Raw genomic sequence first — 6,569 nt, forward strand, 5'->3', positions numbered from 1 at the left:
ATCCTTCTGGAAACGTCGAGGAATAGGACAAGAGGCGTTTTTGGTCGTTCAGGTTGTGTATCATCTATAAGGGAATTTTTTGAGTCGTTGTATGGATGGTTATTTATAGGCCAGATTGGGCAGTTGTTGATTGGTAAGCTAGTTTCAGATTTTGGTATATTCAACTTCATATGTTGATTTTTCTTTGTCTTCTAGGTATGTTTACCTCAATTGTGGTGTGAAAGTTTGGTCCATAGCAGGCTCAAGTTTGGCAGTTGTCCTTGGTTATTGAAAGTTCGGATGTTAGGGCAGCATTGTGCAGTTTTATAGCATTTCTAGATCACCTTGGGAGTCTTTCCAAACTAATTGTATATTGGTGGAATCTTTTCAGTTTCACTCAACGTATGGGATCTGGTTTCAATATAGTTCATAAGGATGTTTCAGATAAAGATTAAGGATCGTCGTTTCCTTAGATCTTCTGATACTTCACCCTTTGGGTAAGGTTGTGAGAAAGAAGGAAATCAGTAGACCTAGAGAGGGTTATGTTCTTCCCTTTGGGGATGTATATTGTGGTAGCTCATCAAATATGGTCAACAAAGGACGTATTTAGACTGAGTAAGATAGCATGAGAACACCTGGTCTAAATTCATTGCTACGATTTGTAATTCGTTTTTAACCCTTGAGTTGGAGCAATAGTATAACCACCTATTGTGACAACCCGAAATTTTCTATCCTATACAGTCAAACACTTCATAGAAAGTCAAACTCATTTATGCTACCTTTAAGCAAGTTTGGTGTTCGTTTGAGCATTCTGAGCTTTAATTCTTCAAGAGGTAAACATATGACGTATACTCCAGTACATATTGTGCATCATAGAAGTCTCAAACTCCAAGAGTTTGGAGTTTACGGCCCAAACATAGAGTTTACGGCCATAAACTCCATGGACTATATATATGGCACTTAGCCATTTTTCCTTCATTTCTTCCATTTCGAGCTAGAGAAAACCCGATTTCTCTCCCAAGGATCTTCAAGCTTTCGTCCCAAATGTAAGTACTTATATCCTAGAGTATATTAAGGCTTGTTATACTTCCATATATCAAGAAATCACCCAAGAAACACCAAGAACAAGGTGTTTACAGCCCAAGATGTTCTTGGACCGTAAACCCTAAAATGGGTGCCAAAGTGTGCCCTAGTTCCTTCTAAGCCTTGACAATTAGCATAGATCCTTTCCTTGATGATTTTAGCACTTGAAAGGCACCAAAAAACCCCCCATGAACATGAGTTTACGGTTTGGGAATCTCCCAAAACCGTAAACACCCCCAAAGTGTGTTTTGATGCCCCTAACACCTTAGTAAGCCTTGGATAATAGCTTAGGACCTTACACCATTGAACTAAGGACTTCGATACACGAAATGGTACTCCTTACCATGAGTTTACGGCCGTAAACTCATGGGGAAGTGGTCCCCAGGCCGTAAACCCCATACAAGGTCTTTCTTGGACCTTAAACCCACCCAACCTCTTGTTTAAGCCTTGGAACACTTAACCACTTAAGTTATAATAGTTTTAAGCCTCATTTGGTGACCCAATTGAGAGTTTACGGCCAGAAGTAAGCTCCCTTGGGCCGTAAACTCCAACAAGCATGGTCCATTGACCATAAACTCCCGTATAAGGCCTTGTACTCCTTTGTTGCAACCCGATAGCCTCCTAACACTTTGACCAGAGTGTTTTCCTAACATTAGGATGTTTATACATGTCTAATTAGTGTTATAATCACTAATTGTTTATAGACACATGTCTTTATATGTTATTAGGATCATTGTGTGTGTTTAAGTCTTCACTTGACACCAAGCACTTGTCCGACACTTCCATTCGCTCCACTCACTGCAGGTGAGTTCATACCCCTTAATTAACCTTTTAAATGTTTCTAAATGTTTATAAATGCTTTATGGGGGGATACAAGTTGAATCATGATAGTTGTTATATCAATGACATGTGATTAATAACTAGCATGCAAATGGATTTACTATACGTTAACTATTCTACCAAACAGATTTCTTCAAATGATTTTCTTAAACGTTTTTATATGTCTAAAACTATTTATCAAACTGCTTTACATACTGTATGTTTCATTTCAAACTCTTTTACAATTGTGTTTTAAACAAAGGTTTTCTTATACTTAAAATTGTCCTTATCAAACAAATTGCTTTCAAACCACTTTATAAACTGACATCAAGTCAATCTCTTCTTAGTTATTAATCTTGTCAAAGGTTTTACAAAACTTCTTTTATGCTTTTATATTATCAATTGCATGCCCATATATGTATAGTTATATAAGTAATGTTTAAAGGACTTAGGAAGGCTAGCTCACTTTATTTCCTTTTCCTCGTTTGGATGTGGCTTTAGGGTATCGGTTAGTCGTTCGAATGTCGTCTAAATATTAGTTATATATCATGTATACATATATAGACATAAAAGTTCCTTCAGTCAGCTCAGTACCTTTGGGTAGCAAAGCCATACTTTCGGTTATACACATACATTATTAGTAACTATTATAGGTATAGTTAGGAAATACTACTTACCATTCCAAGTACAAGGAATCACACAAGAGTCAGTTCATTCATGAGTCTATACTAATACATTACATGTTACATGAATACGTTTACATAGATACGCTTACATGAATACACTTACATCAATACACTTACATGAATACGTTTACATAGATACGTTTACATAGATACGCTTACATGAATACGCTTACATGAATACGTTTACATAGATACACTTACATGAATACGCTTACATAAATATGATTACAATACACGCTAATAGAACAGGCATAACAAGGTGCTATAGCATGGAATAATTTCAGGATCTAACTATACCAATGAAGCACTAATGCATTGTGATAGTTATATTGGGTATACATGATCATAGTAATGTGGATGTTCGCGGCTTGCAATCATTGCAGGGGTTGTGTGTGGTTCCCAAAATCTCTTGACAGGGGAGCATTTAGCATGGGATCTAGCCATCACATTATGCCTTAACCCTCAATTAAGGCAAAATAGTACAAAAGTAGTCACTTATTACAAATACTACAATACTTACGTTGTATATATACGACAATTACAAAAGGATATAAAACTCCAGTTAATATATTATTAATACCTTTCCTATGTGTCATATTCACATAATCGATGAGGTAGATTAGATTTGAATAATAATAGTCATACAGTCGGGTCTTGGTAGAAGGCTACTTTCAAAACAGTCGGGTCTTGGTAGAAGACTACTTTCAAACAATTAGGTCTTGGTAGAAGATTACTTTTTATACTAGTAGGAAATATGGGATTTTCTAGGGTTTTCAAACGTTTACAATCACTTACAAACATTTTCATACTTATACAAACTTTTCTTTCAAAACAATTTCAAGTCTTTCATTACAAGTTTTACAAATCAATGACACTAAAATATTATGAATTCACCAGCTTTATTGCCGATACTCGCTTTCAAAATAACTTGTATTCTCAGGTCACAAATAGATAGGTACGACGACCAGGTTTTGTGAAGACGGAGCAGTCAAGACTCGCCTTTTATTTTGATTATTCATTATGTTGTTTTATACTATGAAAGAACACGCTTGTAATTAAAATTATACTATTAATGCAATGGATGATGTTGTTGTTTGTTTACTACTTTGCATTGTTGTGATACTTTACATGACGTCCACCGCCTCAGAACGTTTCCGTCGTTCTTGGTTTTGGGGTGTGACAGATTGGTATCAGAGCATTGTTTATAGTGAATTAAGTATATCAACCCATAAAAGATATACTAACTATAAATACAATGGGATTAAATACTCTGACCAATAGTTATACTTTTAAATAATAAAATATTTGACTAAGTATACGTGCCTGCATTCATACTAAAATATGTGTCACAATGACAAGAACAAAAGTATTACGATTGTTGAATATCACAGGTAAGCTCGGGGATGTATGATCAGTCTTGGGAGTGGCATAGCCTGGTCAACTATGCTGATCCGAGGAGTGATTAGCACATGCCCAAGAATGGTTCTGATATGGCAACAAGTCTAAAAACTTACCAACACTACTACAAAGAAAACATTATAACAGAACCTAAGTCTAAAATACTATAGGAGTATTTTGTGTTACTATAATTACTTACTTGAGAACTAAAAAGGATCTTCATTACTAGGTCAATAGTTGCTAAGTGGATACATTAAGGTTATATGTAACTAGGATGATATAGACTCAGAATTGGTGAAATTTTGCTTTACCCCTGTTCCTCGTGAATTTGGAGTTAAGGTCACTTATTTGAAGGCCTATCCTGTTTGATTACATATAATCGGTATGCACTTTACAAATAGTGAAGTAACTAATGAATATTATCTTATAATTATCTAGATAGTTCGTCTAATAATTATTTTCTTACCCCAATTCTCGCGTAGATAACATGACTGGACTCCATCCCCACGGCAACCCGTACCTTCCGAATGAAGGCAATGCTGGATGGTTTGGAGAAGAACCCGAGAATGATCATCCAATCCCTTTGAATGATCACCATGTTGAAGACCTTTCGGATGATGATAACTCCGAACCCGAAGTTGAGAACCTACCCCCGGTAGCTCCCATTCCAAATCCTAACCCTCGTCCGGCTTTCCATGGCCCGACGCCCTCTTGGGTAGAAAGTTTGGAAGCATGGAGCGAAGAGCAAGATCAACCTATGCCATTTAAAGGAGACTGAAGCTTCTACAACTTTAGCAAAGAAAAATCAGCAGACAGAGTTCTGCCAATCCTGGTCCGTAGAGTTGCCCAAAACGAGATTCAGGGCAGGACAGCACTCTATCGTATCGCAGAGGTTGATGCCAATGCAGGAATGCATACCATCCGCACCAATCGCCTTGAACACATTCAGGAGAGATCTGAGAGAGACCATGAGACCCTGCTACAAGCACTAGCTGAAACTCGAGCCAAAGTCATAGAGCTCCGAGTACGCCAGAGGGTGTACGAAAGATACCTGCTCGATATGGAATGACAACTGGCTGAACTTAGAGTTCACCAGAGGGATGACCGTCATCAATAGGGGATGCTTTACTTTCCTTCTTTGTTTTAAAGAACCGTGTTCCTGTCTATGTCCTATGTGGCATTTTCTATGTAACTATCTTGTACTGTAGGTACTTTTAGTTGGGCCTTATGCGGCCAAAACCTTTCTACTCCGGATATGATGTAAGACCTTCTTAAAGGTCAAAATTTTCCCAAACTTATTACATCATGAATATCAATGATTTTGGCAGTCGGCTAAATTCTATGTCCCTCCTTGTTCATGTACTTTCTTCATACTTTCATAGGAATCTATCTGAAACCCACTCTAGTCAAGCTATTGAACTAGAGTAATTTAGCTCAGGGATCATTCCTAATTCTCTTTCAAAGTTTGGATCATGTTATTCACCAACCAATGGTACCCCAGTTGGAACGTCAAACGCCTTGAGACCATTCTACGAACATACTTCTACTCCTTACTAGGACTGCATCATAGGGATGTGGGTCAAACCACGATAACATATTTCTATTCTTTACATGAACGATCGGACTACATGTAGGTTCAACCATAATAGCTCATGAACTCCTTTTCTTTCGTGTTACAGAAGCATGTCGTCATCTGGAAATAGTCAGCCGAACAACGAAACCCCTATCCTTCATATCGACGCCGCTACATTCCAAGCCGCAATAACAGCTGCCGTGTCAGCTTTCCTTGCACACCTCGGCTCTGACAACGCAAACAAGACTGACAAGGGAGTTGACAATTCCGATCATGGTAACAATCCGAGAAATCAAAAAATAGTAACAGTCACCAACACCCAAAACAACAACTTGGAGTTCAAGAAACGGAAGCGTCAAGCCGAAACAGAACGCAAGCGAATTCAAAGGCTTCCATGCGACAATAACCAGTGGTGACTCCTGCCACCTCAGCACTGGTCAAGCATTATGATGGAACACTCCCGAAGTGTAACAAGTGTAACTATCATCATAATGGAGCTTGCCGAGTATTACAATGCAACAATTGCAACAAGATTAGGCATATTGCTCGTTTTTGTCGAACCAACGCCACCACCGGAGCCAGCCAGGTTTGCTATAGTTGTGGTGAGACATGACATTATCATAGGAATTGTCCAAAAGGAAGGAACAGCGAAAGCACCCATGTCCACGTAATTCCGACCCGACACTTCACTTCCACCACCGATGTTGGTACTATTCAGATATGTCACCAACGCGGTGAGATTGGACACCTCGAAAAGGATTGTCATATACCAAAGAACTCCGACGCAGACGGCAGAATACTAAGGATCACTGCCGCATGAGAGATTACTCCGGACCCACGTTAATGTAATTAAGGCGTTTCGTTGTAACAGACTTATAAACTGTTTAAAACTAGTGCAACTAGAGTCTTATCTTTTGTAAGATCCCATCAGTAAAGGGACCCTCGTGCTGCGTATACTTGTCTTTTGTAGTATACATTGTTCGCAGCAATAGTCTTGTAGTAAATCTAAAGTACTGCAACTCTGTTAAAGG

Source organism: Lactuca serriola, chromosome 1 (assembly GCF_051521515.1).
Source record: "Lactuca serriola cultivar US96UC23 chromosome 1, Lser_US96UC23_V15, whole genome shotgun sequence".
Lineage (NCBI taxonomy): Eukaryota > Viridiplantae > Streptophyta > Magnoliopsida > Asterales > Asteraceae > Lactuca > Lactuca serriola.